The sequence below is a fragment of the Argiope bruennichi genome, chromosome X2, assembly GCF_947563725.1.
Source record: "Argiope bruennichi chromosome X2, qqArgBrue1.1, whole genome shotgun sequence".
In the NCBI taxonomy this organism is placed as follows: domain Eukaryota; kingdom Metazoa; phylum Arthropoda; class Arachnida; order Araneae; family Araneidae; genus Argiope; species Argiope bruennichi.
Window position 1 is genome coordinate 39,376,586 of NC_079163.1, and position 15,457 is coordinate 39,392,042.

Below are 15,457 nucleotides of genomic sequence, written 5' to 3' on the forward strand. Positions count from 1 at the left end.
TTATTAGGTATCGGTTTTTCACAGTAAACCTAGATATACAGTTCTGGTGACAAGAACACACAAAATTTAATTTATCTTGTTTTTTGTATTTTTCAGTCATAAATTTCACATTTTCTTGCACAGACAAATAAACGAACACATAATTCATACTGCTAATGAATGAATATTTGTTTCATAATAGAAAGAAATCCAATTTTATTTTATCCATTCTGTGCGAACAACAATTGTCTCTCTTCATTGTTTGCAAATTATTGCTTTTTAAAGTTGATTCTAATTCTGAATCATCATTTACAAAGTTACAAATATTTTAAATTGCAGAAAAAAATGTATGAAGTATATGCATTTATATCATAATGCAAAAGCTTTATTCTTTCGAAAAGATAATTTAAGAAGCATATTTGGCAGTTATCAAGCTTTAAAGTTTATTAAAGCGTTTGCTATTTTAATTAAACAACTTTTATTTTTGATTACTCTAGCATCAATTTTTACTTTCTTTGTGCTAATAATAAAAAGTATAATTATGTCGTTTATTTAAATTTATTTATTTATTTTAAGTATTCTAAGCTACAATAAATATTTTTAAAGGGAAATTTAATCTTCAGTAATACATTTTACAGCTTATGTGTCAACAAAGGATAAATTTAACGGTTTGAAACATATGTCCCGAAAAAAAAATAAAACTATAATGCACGTTTTTCTTTTTTTTTAAATATCATTGAAGAATCCTCTTCCTTTTGAGTAATGACAGATCTCGATAAACATTATAAGTCTTTAATGCGTATTGATCTTTTTATTGTCTTTTCGCAACTAGAAATTCGACACGATTATTATGTTTGTTTTCGTACATTTGTTTGTTTTAGGTATTCTAAACAACGATGAATGTTTTTAATTCTAATTTCCGTTAATGCATTTTAAAATCCATATGTCAACAAACGATAAATTCAATGGTTTCAAACATCTGTCTTGAAATGTGCGGAACTGTTAAGAGTATTCTTTTAAAAAAAGATCAATGAAAATTATTTTTTCCATTCCTTGAGCAATGACATATCTGAATACGCATTATAAGTCTGTAATAATGCACCTGTCGTTTTCTCAACCGTAAGATACATCTCAGCTTTTCCCCGCTGTCTTGCATTTCCAAATAAATAGGCGCCCGAAAGAAACGTTTTTACTATTTATTTATATTCCGCTAAAATAAAAGCACTTTTATACGAGGTTTCAAAGCTCTGCACCATGAAAAGCTTTAAAAAAGAAATGTAAATATTATGGGGACTTAAGAATCATGCCGACGCTACCATTTTACAGATCAGATTCAAAGTAAACATAGATGCAGTGACTCGGATATGATTACTTAGCATCAGAAAGAGGATTAAAATTTGATTTCAAAATATCTTTTACTCAAAAAGGTTGTATAATATAAAATCGTGATTTTCGTATAAGATTTGTAAACAGACAGTGTATCCGATGTTACATTTGGCGATATTTTGATATTTGTTCAGTTTGCCATCGGAAGGAAATTAACATTTAACAGATTTAGAGCGGATTTGGAATATTTCATAAAACAGCCTTTTTTGAAGCGATTTGTTTATTTAAAAAGCAATAAACACAATTTCTACCTACACAACAGCTGCATAACTCACATTCATAATAAGTAATTTATTTAAATTTTGCAATTCAAAATATGAAAATATTATTCTTAATATTAGCCTTTAAAAGTTAATTTAAGTTGACGAGTATGCTCATGTTTGAAGCCTGTTATTTAATCGCGATGAAAAATTTAACGCCAGAATTTTTTAAAAAAATTTCCTTAACTGAAAACGTTTGAATAATATTGATAAATCTCGATTTTCAATATTTCACAGGATAGACAATTTATGAAGGCGTTTACATCTATTGGGAGCCTAAACAAAAGACTTCTGGGTGAATTATTATATTTAGCACAGATATAATTAGGATAGAAACTTTATATTTTTTCTAAATTAATTTTTGAATGAAATAAAGAAGATTGGAAACGATGAGGTCTTTAAAACTATTTGTTGATAATTCGAGAAAAATTTGTTGCAGGAAAATAAAATTTGTAATATTCATAAAATTTATAAAGGTTGATTTGATTAAAAATTATAAAAATCTTTCATAAACATGAATATGTATCCCCGCTATGAAATAAAATCCGTTTCACTGAATGGGGGTAGGGGCTATCTCTATTAAAATTAGGTATTGTGGTCAGTTATAAAATGGCCTTCAGTAGTTCATATATTAACCCTTCTCATAGGAGGTACGTCCAGTCATCGGGATAGTGTAAACAGTGCCAGAATGCCATTATTGTACCTCCATGGATCTAACGCAGTGAGCATTCTGAATCATCCCACTTCTCATCCCATGCGGGACGTAGAACCTCGATGTATGAATTTCTCCGTAATCGGCTAATTTAGTGAATTTAATTAGCCGGTGACGGTTAATTCTCCGCCACTGATTCATTTAGTTGTTTGTATCTACACTACAGCTACTTCGAGAAGGACTTCGTAATGCAAAATTTGCGGTAGATGTGAAAGAAGACAGATCATCAGTAACAGCTTTTGATAGCTGAGACGGACCTATTGAGGAGGCAACACCACCATTACTGTAACTTCCAGAGAGGCAATTTAGTTAATTTAATTAGCCGGTGACGGTTAATTAATTCTCTGTCATCGGCTAATTTAGTTGTTTGTGTCCACACTAGAGCGTCTTTGAGAAGGACTTTGTAATGTAGAGTTTTGGGGTAAATGAGGAAGACGGCAGTTCGTAAGTAATAGCTTTGATAATCATCGGAGGTGAACCTTTTGAGGACGAAACATTACCATTACGGTAAACTCCAGAGAGTCAAGAACCTACTTACTGTTATGGGCAACATCCCTTCCCCATATCAGATGTTTTTCCATAGAAGAATTAATATCTTAAATGATACTTCCACTGTGTTAATTGTTTAGTACACTTTGTAATGTAGAGTTTTGGGGTAAATGAGGAAGACGGTAGTTCGTAAGTAATAGCTTTGATAATCATCGGAGGTGAACCTGTTGAGGACGAAACATTACCATTACGGTAAACTCCAGAGAGTCAAGAACCTACTTACTGTTATGGGCAACATCCCTTCCCCATATCAGATGTTTTTCCATAGAAGAATTAATATCTTAAAAGATACTTCCACTGTGTTAATTGTTTAGTACATTTTGTAATTTAGAGTTTTGGGGTAAATGAGGAAGACGGTAGTTCGTAAGTAATAGCTTTGATAATCATCGGAGGTGAACCTGTTGAGGACGAAACATTACCATTACGGTAAACTCCAGAGAGGCAAGAACCTACTTACTGTTAGGGGCAACATCCCTTCCCCATATCAGATGTTTTTCCATAGAAGAATTAATATCTTAAAAGATACTTCCACTGTGTTAATTGTTTAGTACATTTTGTAATGTAGAGTTTTGGGGTAAATGAGGAAGACGGTGGTTCGTAAGTAATAGCTTTGATAATCATCGGAGGCGGACCTGTTGAGAACGCAACATCACCATTACGGTAAATTCCAGAGAGGCAAGAACCTACTTACTGTTATGGGCAACATCCCTTCCCCATATCAGAGGTTTTTCCATAGAAGAATTAATATCTTAAATGATACTTCCACTGTGTTAATTGTTTAGTACACTTTCCCAAATAAACAAAATGATATTTTAAATAAGTGCACAAAAATATTTGCAAAATTTAAGAACCTAAAACACAAACACACATAAAATGTAAATAGTTTTTCACATGTAACGAGGCGATAAAATTTAGATTTTAATTCGCTGACGTTGAAATCATTTAATCTCTTACATAACCTTCACATTCGAGCAAAGATATTATAAAGAAATTAATTTCATGCCGTAAGCAAATATATGTAATCGCTCAACTATTTAGACGTTTTTTAAACAATAAAAGCATTCTTGATATTCAGAACTTAGAGAAAAGTGCGCTAAAGTTTGCCATGACGCTAACTTTTCTTTCCAAGGTGCAGTTTCAAACTCCACTCATGGCGGTTCAGATGTTTAAATGGAAATCTTTCTTAATGATTGATTACTTCCTCGTTTATAAATTAAAATGTGAGCTAAATTATTTTAGCTCCCTAATGGAAACGACAGTTGGAATTCAGGCATTTGTTTGCGGTCGTTACTACGATTAATCCAGACTAATGACTTCTATTTGAGGAGTGAAAGAAAAAAAATTTAAATTTCAGTTTGTCCAATTAATACAAACACAATTCCCTTACTAATAAAAATCCATATGAGGAAGCCACAAGGATTTAAATAAAATAATAAAAATATCTGCCCTTTTTTTTACAACTTGCATTATGTGTCCATTAAAAATGTGTGAGCGAGTACCATATTTTATAAATTATCTGCTGCGAATAAGTAAACAAACGAGGATTCAGTACTAATGAATATTCTAAAGCATCAAACATATTCCTAGTACAAGGACATATTATCCTCATTTCAAATTTGCGAGTGCTATGTAAAAAAACACAAGGATTTTAAAAAAATAAATAATATTTGTCTTTCTCTTTACAACTTAGGAAATGTGTGAGTGAGTATCAAATTTTATAAATTCTCTGTCGCGAATAAATAAACGAGGATTTAGTGCTAACGAATATTCTAAAACATCAAACATAAGTCTAGTACACGGGCATAACTCGTTATATATCTGTCAAAAATTATTAAACGATCATTTCATACTAATATCTTAAGTTTAAAATGCTATTTTAATATGCAATTAAAATTAAATTATTTTATATCATTTATTGTGGGAAAAAGTTATAAAATATAAAAATTTCATTTACATTTATCATATGATTAAACATTTTCTGCTACATAAAGGACCAGTTTCAAATTTACTCACTGAATAATTGCTTAACGAGCGGATAATTTTCTACCGTGTAACATCCGAGTCGTTTTTTCACTTTTTAAACTCCCTCAACGGTATAGTACATCCTGCAAGAAGACCGCAAAGCAACGTAATACTCACATCATTCCTGTCCTTCAAAACGCATTCAACGGTGCTGTTTATCCTACAGAAGTATCTTACGTCAGAGTAATGCTCGCTCACATCCTTCCTTCGTACTTCCCATTATGCATCAAAAAGAGGATGTTTGACCCACTGTATAGCAAGTTACAAGTTTACTGATAACAAAAGTATCTTCTGAAATCTAGATTCAAACCTGCGATCAAAAATCCAAGGTGCCACGAAATATTTTAACTTTTTTGTTAAATGAAATACATTTTCACAGCAATTATTATTTCAAAATAATAATCTAAAAGAATCAAACCAAATATATAGGTAGGAAGTATGAATAAAAGAATATTGTAATCGTCAAAAAAATTGGATTAGAGATTTTGCTACATCTCCATATTTTATACATTCCTAAATCCGAAAAATAATATTTTTGATCTACCTGTCAGTTATTCTGTGTGTGAATGAACAAATCAAAAAATTGGATTAAAGATTTTGCTACATCTCCATATTTTATACATTCCTAAATCCGAAAATATTTTTGATCTGCCTGTCAGTTATTCTGTGTGTGAATGAACAAATCAAAAAATTGGATTAAAGATTTTGCTACATCTCCATATTTTATACATTCCTGAATCCAAAATTAATATTTTTGACATACCTGTCAGTTATTCTGTGTGTATGAACAAATCAAAAATACAAAAGCTTGATAAATGAATCATGGTCTTAACATCCAAATTTTAGAATGGAATTGGTTAATAGCAAATTCAGACTACTTGTATGTTCTATTGAATATAAGTATGATTATTCCAGAAGGTAGCAAATTATATGGATAAATTTTGGCTTTTATTTTATAACCAAAACTATAAATCTGCATCAAATTTTGAACCAAATCCTTCAATGAACCAACGGTCTATCTGTTCCCTTGGGTGCGAATGTACAAATTCAAACAAGCGGTAGAATTCCGTCGAAACTTTCATACACTCTCCTATAAATGTCCTATCCTACTTTTTCTAAGGCCGCGGTGGCCTGGTGATAAGGTTTCGGCTCGTGAGCCGTAGGGTTTCCAGTTCGAGACCCGATTCCACCGAAGAACCGTCGTGTAAGAGGGTCTGTTGCACGTTAAATCAGTCAGGTCCAAACGTCCTCCCACTGGTGTGGTGCGGAGAGGGGTGCCAGCTCAGGTGTCGTCCTCGTCATCTGACCGCGGTTCAAAATTACGAGGTCCGTCCCAAAACAACCCTAGTGTTGCTTTACAACGGGACGTTAATAAAACTAAACCAAATCCTACTTTTTCTCGCATAAAATTTTTTACCTTGGTAAGACGACGAGTAACTTGCACGGCATTGGTAAACGAAGTTATGAAAGATCTTTGGCGTAAATTGAGCATTTTTACTGAATCTACAATGAAAATATTTATTTTAGACGCCAATTTTCACGCGATTGATAACAAAATTTCACGCGGGACTACAATTGTAATCACAAGATAGCATACTAAATCTTATCGATTTAAATCATTGCATTTACATGAATGCGAAAATACAGACCAACAGACGGTCAAACGTTTCACGGATTTGCTTCAAAATTTGAAATACATCGATAATTTAGATAATTAGATTGCACCAAATTTTATCTATCTAGCTCATAGTTTTGCAGCTATAGAGTTCGCTTGTACTCCATAGCTACACAGACTTGTGATAAATGGATTTCCTTTGAAAGACAACTTGGTAGTAATTCCACACAACAAATTCAAGCTGTCGAGCTCAAATTCATTTTGAGTTATAGGGTTCACAGATAGACAAACAGTGCTGAAAATGTGTTTTTAAGACTCAGGATAGTCTGAAACGTAGACATTCGTCAAAATCTAGAGTTCAATTTTTTTTTTTTTTTTTTTTTTTTTTTACGGTTCTTCTTCTGTACTTCAATTGGCAATACTTCCTCTGTACTTCATATACGAGAAAGTAAAAAGCAGAAATGCTGGATAGAGGAATTTGAATGCGCTATCTTAATTCTAGAACTGTAGATGCGTCTCTAATTTTGAGCTAAATCTGTCTGTTCGTATGTTGATCTGAGTATATGCTTACACGAAAACTCTAAAGCAAAACTAAATAAATAAAGGAATTTTCTCATGTGATCTTGACGACAAAATTGTGATCTGTATTAAATTTTGGACCTGAAAGATTAACTAGAAGAGGTTTCAAATTCATACTATTTTCTCTTAGCTGAATACAAAATACGAAACGCGCCGTATTGTGTAAGCATTCAGGAAGGAAAAGGGGAGAGCTCTTCCTCTGGTTAGTGTATTAAATTCAAACAAAAATTCACTTTTAAAACTATTTGGGGGCATTCCACAACTAGGATATTACATAAAGTAAAGATGAGATACAGCATCTGCAAACAAATTTATAAAAATATCGATATACCATATTAAATTAAGTAGAATCGACTTAACTTGAAAACTAGTTAATTCCTTTTATAATAATTGGAGGTTGTTAAATGCCTTCAGATCTTAAAAGAAAAATGTTAAAAAATTGATACAAAATGAATACGTAGCATTAAAATATATTTTCGAAAGTGTTTAAATTTTATTCCACCGTGATACTTAAAACTTTAAGCTCTTACTTAAGAACGTTATGGAACGTCCCACTTAAATCACTTCTTCACTCCTCACATAGAATAATTTGCTTTCCAACAGCGGAGTTAAATGCTAATCCTAGTAACGCAATTTAAAGTCATTATAATCCTTTCTTTACGACGGCAAAATGCATTTTCATGTTTCTACTATTCTTAGAGATAGAATTACTAAATGCATTGAATAAATCTCGCAATTTACATGTTTCACAAAACATATTTTTAAGTATTGGATATTCATTTTTTTTTTCATTATTTATCGTTTTTGTAAAAAATGAGAAAAATTTAATTTTGTACCAAAATAATTATTTCGGTCACGATTATTTTTTTAAATATTCTTCCGAAACAATAAATTAAAGATTCTTCTTTTTTTCAATACAATTTACTCACTCTACATAGTTAATATAGATTGTCGGCAGTATTCTAATTTCTTTGTAACTAAGCACATTCTAGAAAATGGGGGGGGGAACTTTTCCAGAATATTGTATATTCCTGTTTTCTTAAAAAGGAAATTTTATATTTGCTTTACAGTTAAAAAGGCATCCTATAAATGGAGAGGAGCAACCAAATTAGTTAGCGTTCTCTTTATTTCTAAAAATTAATAGCTATGTCAATATTAGAAGTATCTTTAATTAAATTCTTTTAAAAATTGAGTTCTCTTTTAATTTCGAATATTATTCCTAAAATTTCATATTTTCTAGATTTTGACGAAAATAGATGGTGATATACATAAAAACCATTATCAGTGTTATTATTAACATGAAGATTTGAGAGTGCTACAGATTTGACACACTATTAATTTCATTGTGAAACTTATAGTTATCAATAATTTCAATGTAATATTTTGATTTTCGAATACTACAAAAGAGAATATTTTAAGTGAATATTTTAGTTTGTTTGCTAAAAAGAGAAAATGATAGTTAAAAATACATTTTATTTACACAAATACTTCTATTTTTACTAATTCAGTATCAATTCTAGAAAACTCATTCAAAACATATGAGCCGTTTATTTTGAAAATGGGCAAGTCCATTTTTTGTTATTCCGAGATATTTAAAGGTTTGCGTTTCAATAAATTTAAAAATATTGGTAAGTATTAATAGATATATTTTTTGTATTTTGTGGTACCAGATAATGTAAATTTGTAATCCAATAGTGTTTACAATGGTAATTAAAAAAATAAGAGTTATTATAGCTAAATAGACTTGCCTCATTTTCAAAATTAATGAATTATTGTAAACGTACATTTAATTGGGAAATATTTCGGTTGCATCAGCCTTTTTTTAATAAAAAATACTATTCAAATTTTTATAAATATTTAATCATTTTATAAAAAGTAAAACAAAACGTTATATTTTCCACAAAAATATTCTTTAACAGTAATTCAGTTTTATTAAGAATTTCGATGAAATTATACATTTTCAGTTTATACCCAGGTATAATTAAATTGAATTTTATTCGGGATTTAGCATTTTAAAATGTTCATGATGGACGGGAGGTATATATGATAATAAATCCATTATATCTTTATATTTTTCGGATGTAATAAATCTCCTTTATACATAAAAGATAATTTTATATTTCTGAAATTACTTGGAATTACTTACTTTCCTCGTTGTGTTGACAAATCGATAATTTTAAATTCAAAATCTCGTTCTATCGAAGTTTTGTTGAACATTTTGTATGGTGCATCCCTTGTAAATCTGATCAAGCATATAGTTAATTAATTCTCTATCGGTACTTTTCTTTCTTTTTAAAACTGCTTTTTCCAGAGGTTGGGTTGAAAATAAATTTCCACGTTTCATTTCAGGTACTAAAAATTTATTATGCTTTTGACAATTTTGTATTACTTTATACCGATCCTGGGGAATATGCAAGGAACTGGTTTCTGGATTGAATAGTTACTGGATAGTTCCACTCCAAAATCACGATCGTTCGGTAGAAATGAATGTCATTACAAAAATTTGTGATCAATGATATTTATTTCATTGTCACTTGACTTAATATTCGGTGATGGAAGTAAACATGTTACTATTGACACACAAAATTAAGATATACTTTTTATTATTTATGAAATACTGTACAATCACCGATTTTCAATATCAAAAATAGATAAATAGAAACACCCTAGATTTTAGACATGATGTCAAATGGCCACATTTGCTTCACCATAGAGCAACTGGAGCTAAATTTTGCCGTAATATATTCGGTCAAATATAATTTCAATCTGATATGGACTTGCACCACTTTCAAAATAAACAGATTTTCAATACTGTTACGAGCTAAAACTTCCATCTCCCAAATACTAGAATCTAAATTTTATTTTACTATAAATTTTTTTACGCATAAAAAGATCATAACAAGTTTTATCTAAATAAACTGTCATTATCCCCATTTTTTTCAAAAATGGACTTGCCCCACTTTCAAAATAAACGGCTCATATATCTAGTATCTTACACAGCTGGGGAAATACAATACTTAAACCGTACAGTTTTTGCTTACGTTCAAAGGAGTCATTTTATAGCGCGTATGTGTCTCGGGAAAAGTAATTTGTACAGTAGTATAACTGCGCATTACTTTTTTCTATGGAATTTCTAAAATAGCAATAGGTATGAAATATGACCTTCGGTTTTTATGAAATATAAAAATTTATTACGATCGTTCCCGTAATTCATAGTTAAAAAATTATTAACATCATTCCGCAATTCCTAGTAATTTATTACCGCATAATCTATACTGAAAGAAAAAAAAATTGCAACATAAAATATAAAATAAATTTGTGATGACTAAGTGGATTTTTTTTTTGCCATTTTTATCAGATGTTTTCCGTTCAAAAAATGCTCACTCAGTGTCTTTTTTTTTTTAAATAATTATCGGCTGAACGTGATAAAAAAAATGTACAAATCGATCGGATTTTAAAAAATAAATAGACGCTCATATTCACTTCATTAGATAAACAAACTGAAAAAAATGCACTAATATAAAAAGAAAATTTAAAGATAAAACTAAAAACAAAGCATCTAACATTATCAGGAGAGATTAGCCAGCCGCCTTTAAAGAAGAAGCAAATTTGACTACATTTAAGTGGTGTCTTCCTGATTCGAGTCACAAGAGATTAGCTTAAAGCGGCGGCTTTCATTTTGCCACCACTAAAACACCACTTCTTACCGTCTGTTTACTGCAAAATTACCAAGGATGTATACAGAAAACACCACTTTAGATAGTTGTGTTCCTTTTCTGAAGATGCTTGCACGTCGTTTTCTCGTTTAAGTCTTTCTTCAGATCTTCTTTTTAGCTCCCGTTTAATTTGTCTGCGTTGATTTGTTGAACTAATTAATTCTATTGTTCATGTAAGTTGAAGTAATGAACTTTAATTTTCTCACCATTGCATTTCTATTCAAAACGTTATTATTTACATCAAACACGTTAAATTTAATAAAATATATACATGCTACTTATTTTTTATACAATTTAGATGCAAGTTTTCATTTTCATTTTTAAGCAGCTTTATTAAACTTGTTTAATATTTATAAAGAAGAAATCATGCAATCGATTTTCCACACATTTTCTGATTAGAGTTCTGAAATTGTGATAATGGAGTATTTTAATATTCTAAGAATATAATTATCTGTTAATCGGTTAATTTTAATTAAATTTTGATTTCATATAAATGCCGCCATCTAGTAGTAAATCTGAGTAAAACTGATGCAAAGATTCTACAATATATGCAATAGTAAATTATAATTTAAAAAAAAAAGAAAAATAATTCAAATAAGCCTTAATTTAAAATGAATACTATTATTCTAATTCACGTGTGTGTTTAAAAGTTTTTATATGAAATTTGCTCTTTTTTCATTAATTTTATGCTTTTAATCAAATAAAAAATTATAATTTTTTTATAAATATTTTAAAATTCCAAACTTATAATAGTGCTTTTCTGATATGTTTGTCTTGAGAAATGTAGCATTAAATTTCCTTCTAATGCAAGGCCACATATGTGTATGGCACTTCTAAAATGGAATCACAAATTTTGGAATGACTTTTAATAAATTCTTTAATATCGTAATATAATCAAAGAATTCAGGATAGTGTAAAGCAATTAAATAAAATTTACCAAATGTAGTATTAAATTCATTTTCAATTTTAATTAAATAGTGCTTTATAAGCATTCTATGTTTTCAAATTTCTACAGATTTTTAGACTAGGCAAGAAAAAACATCGAGCTCAAATTTGACTACAATCAGGAAAGTTGAAGGAATATTGTTCCATCACAAGAATGGATGATTTCAATGTTTGTTGTAACATCTAAAATCAACTTTTAGATAGTCTAAGTATAACAATTCTCAACACAAAACAACCAGAAAATTTCTGCAGATTTTCATTGATCTCATGAACCATAGAAATTGTCTTATATATGTATACACATAAGCCCATACTATCTCAAGAACTTGATTAATAATAATTTGAATTGGAACTGAGCTGGCGAGAGATATATTATAGGAAGGGTAAAAGTTTCTGAAGAGTTCGAAGATGAATCATCCAGCTTATAAGAAAAGAAAATTTGGGAAAGTTGAAATTTTTATTCCCCCTATAATTCCTTTATTATTCAATACAGAAATATTTTTTCAAATTAAAGAAATAAATATGCTCTTTTGATATTGAGCAACTGTTGCATTATAATTTTTTTTTCATATCTGCTATTTCTTAGAAAGTTAGGAATCAATGCTCTTTCTCACAGATAAAAAAAAGACAATATGCATTGAAGCTTTGTTGCGTTTCCAGCGTTGAATATGTAATAGCTCATGATAGAGTCTCGGGCAGCTGCGATTTCAACATAATACTGAACATCCACAACGACATTCCACTGAATATCCGCGGTATATACAAAGCCAGACGAAGACCAATCTAACTTCAGCATAGAATTTTTTTACGAAACACTAATAACCCGAAACAGAATGTTTTCAAGAGATTATTCATAAAAATTAATAATCCGGTAAGATTAAATCATTTCTATAAATTGGAACACAATAACTAAATTATTTATTCAAATCTTGGTTATTTCAAACAAGAGTTACTAAGTTCAAAACTTGTCCTATTTACTTTAATACTTGAATCTTTATAAAATCTTCTTAATTACTTAAGTTTATGAGCACCGGCGAAATGGTGCCTCATTTCCATTTTGACATGAATAATTTTAATTGCTTTAAGTGAATATGAAGTAGAATATATATATACCATGATATCTAAAATTTTGATCTTTTCATTCGAATATTTGTATTAACAAAACACTCGACTTAAATGGCTCCACCGAATGGAGAATTGAAAACTCAGCCTCATTAAGCAACTGCAGTCAGCTAAAAGACTCATTCAAACAAAGAGAACTTCTTAAGTAGATAATAGGAAAAATAAATTTAAGACCCGTTTTATATTGATTAGATAAAGTTACGAAATTGAACCAAAGAGTAAGTTAAGTCTGAAGCTTAACTATCATTTCAAATGCAGTAGAAATGGAGATTTGGTAGATAAAATATAGATTATCTTAAATCTTTGAAATTCTATTACGGGGAATATGCTTACCGAGACCCTTCCAAATAGAATAAAAGGTTTTGATCCCATGCATAGCGCAACATAGAATTCCGGATCAACCGTAGAATAATTCGTATTAGTTACATTTTCACGCAGGATTGGTTTACTGGGCACAACAAAATAACTAATATCTCGAAATGTCCGAGACATAAGCAATCAGAAGGAAAGAACGAAAATAATCTGCGTGATAGGTTATTACCGAGCACTCACGGAGGGAATGAGGTACGCTTCTTGCGTGTGCATCTGGAACCAAGTAGAATTTCTTAACAATCTATGGTAATGAAATTGGTTTCATTTTTGTTAAAGATTTTCAATTACGTAGCAAATTTCCAAACATTGTTAAGTTCAAAAAAATTTTCGAACATTGAATCAGATAATTTTTATGTATTATTTAAAAACTTACATTTAGCTTTAATTTATTTAAAGATGGAATTTTGAACTCGACTCTTTCTTTACCCTTTATACTCGATTCTCGACTCTAACATTATTCTACATCATTCGAAATTTATCATTAATGAATGAGGCAGGGTTTTGAAATTTTGTGCGATTGGCTGATTGCTTTTTGTACATTCTACACAACACAATATTTAAAATATCTACAGATAACACAATATTTTTAAAAAATGCCAGAACTTAATTATAAATTAATCGATAAATGAAATATTGATTTCTAACTAACGCCGCCATCTGGAAGTGAACATTTTTATGCGTAATTTAAAAAATGTTTAGCTTGACTTGTTTTAAAGATGGAATTTTGCATTCAACTCTTTCTTTGCCTTTTGTACTCAATTCTCGACTTTACCTAATCAGTAATTTAACATTAGCGAATGAGGTCGAATTTTGAAATTTTGTATAATTGTGTGTTTTTGGGACAGCATAATATTCAAAAAATGGCAGAACTTATTTGTAAGTTAATCGATAAATAAAATAAATATCGACTTCAAACTAACGCTACTACTTGGGAGTGAGCAGTTTTATGCATTATTTAAAAACTTACATTTAGCTTGTCTTGTTTAATCTTTTTAAAGATGGAATTTTGCATTCGACTTTACCTTTTGTTCTCTATTCTATATTATAAGCAATTTATGAATAGCAAATGAGGTAGAGTTTTGAAATTTAGTACAATTGAGTATTCCTACAGATAACACAATATTTAAAAAAATTGCCAGAACTTAATTATAAGTTAATCGATAAATAAAATAAATATTGATTTCATTCTAACGCCACCGCCTGGAATTGAATTTGAAAAAAATAATCGACTTCAAGATCAATTTACAATAATGGATTATAAATTAAATAGTAATAGTAAATTATATGTTATTAAGTAGAAAATAATCAAAAGAAAAAGAAAATTTTTAAGAGCTCTAGTAAAAATGCGCGTTTAAAGTTTTTTAGTAAAAGTTACCTTGATGTATGAACAAGATACACATAAAAATTGCAGTAAAATAGTAAAGTACCATCTTTATGCATTTATTTTTGATCAACAGATCTTCGAATTATTCGAAATGAAAACAGAATACATACTGGGTAAAGATAAACCTTGAAGGTTTAACTATTCAGCTGGTAGTGTTTAAACACTCAAGTTATAAATTTTTGATGTCTAAATTTTCTCTACTATAAAATTATATCACACACTCTTTCAAAAATCTGATTTTCCTTTTAGGCAGTTAAGAATAGAGGAAATATTTGAGTTATTAGAGTATAAGAAGTAATTTTCCCTTGGAATAGTAACAGTTAATTTTAGTGTATAAATTCGAAAATTGATAAAATTCGTTACATGTTTTTACAGAAATAAGAAATGAAGAAGTCAAGCTCTGCAGGAATTTGTAAAATCTGAAATTCAAAAATATGTAACTGATACGAGTTTGGGACTCCCAGGGGTGAATATACTAAATCGGACAATTCTGGATAATTAAATACTAATTTTCAATTTTTTTAGCGGCAACTTTGTGATATTTCACGATAATCTCATTAAGCATTATGAAATACGGTAAAAACAATCATACTCTATGCATAATTCTGATTTGTTTTATTAGCAAATAAATTTGTAAAGAAAGAGGTTACTGCTACAATTGGGATTCGATTCATTCTTATTCTGTTAACAAACCATCGTCATTATAACATCCCGATATAACGTCAAGGTAATAACAGAACAGGTAATGACAATTACTACAAGTATTTGAAACATTTTTTCATGGAAAAAAAAGTAGATTAGACTTACAAGAAAAAT

The 15,457-nt window shown here is 29.7% G+C and overlaps 1 protein-coding gene across 2 annotated transcripts in view; it reads right to left on the reverse strand.

Moving 5' to 3' along the window:
• LOC129961018 (zinc transporter ZIP3-like) overlaps positions 1 to 15,457 on the reverse strand; it is a 210,706-nt gene that overhangs the window by 178,559 nt on the left and 16,690 nt on the right. The window contains exon 1 of one of the 2 annotated variants that reach the window (XM_056074812.1): positions 4,900 to 5,025. The exons of the other annotated variant lie outside the window; for it this stretch is intronic. The gene's annotated coding sequence lies outside the window, so the exon portion shown is untranslated. Of the gene's footprint in view, positions 1 to 4,899; positions 5,026 to 15,457 lie in introns of those variants that run through there. 2 annotated transcript variants of the gene reach the window in all.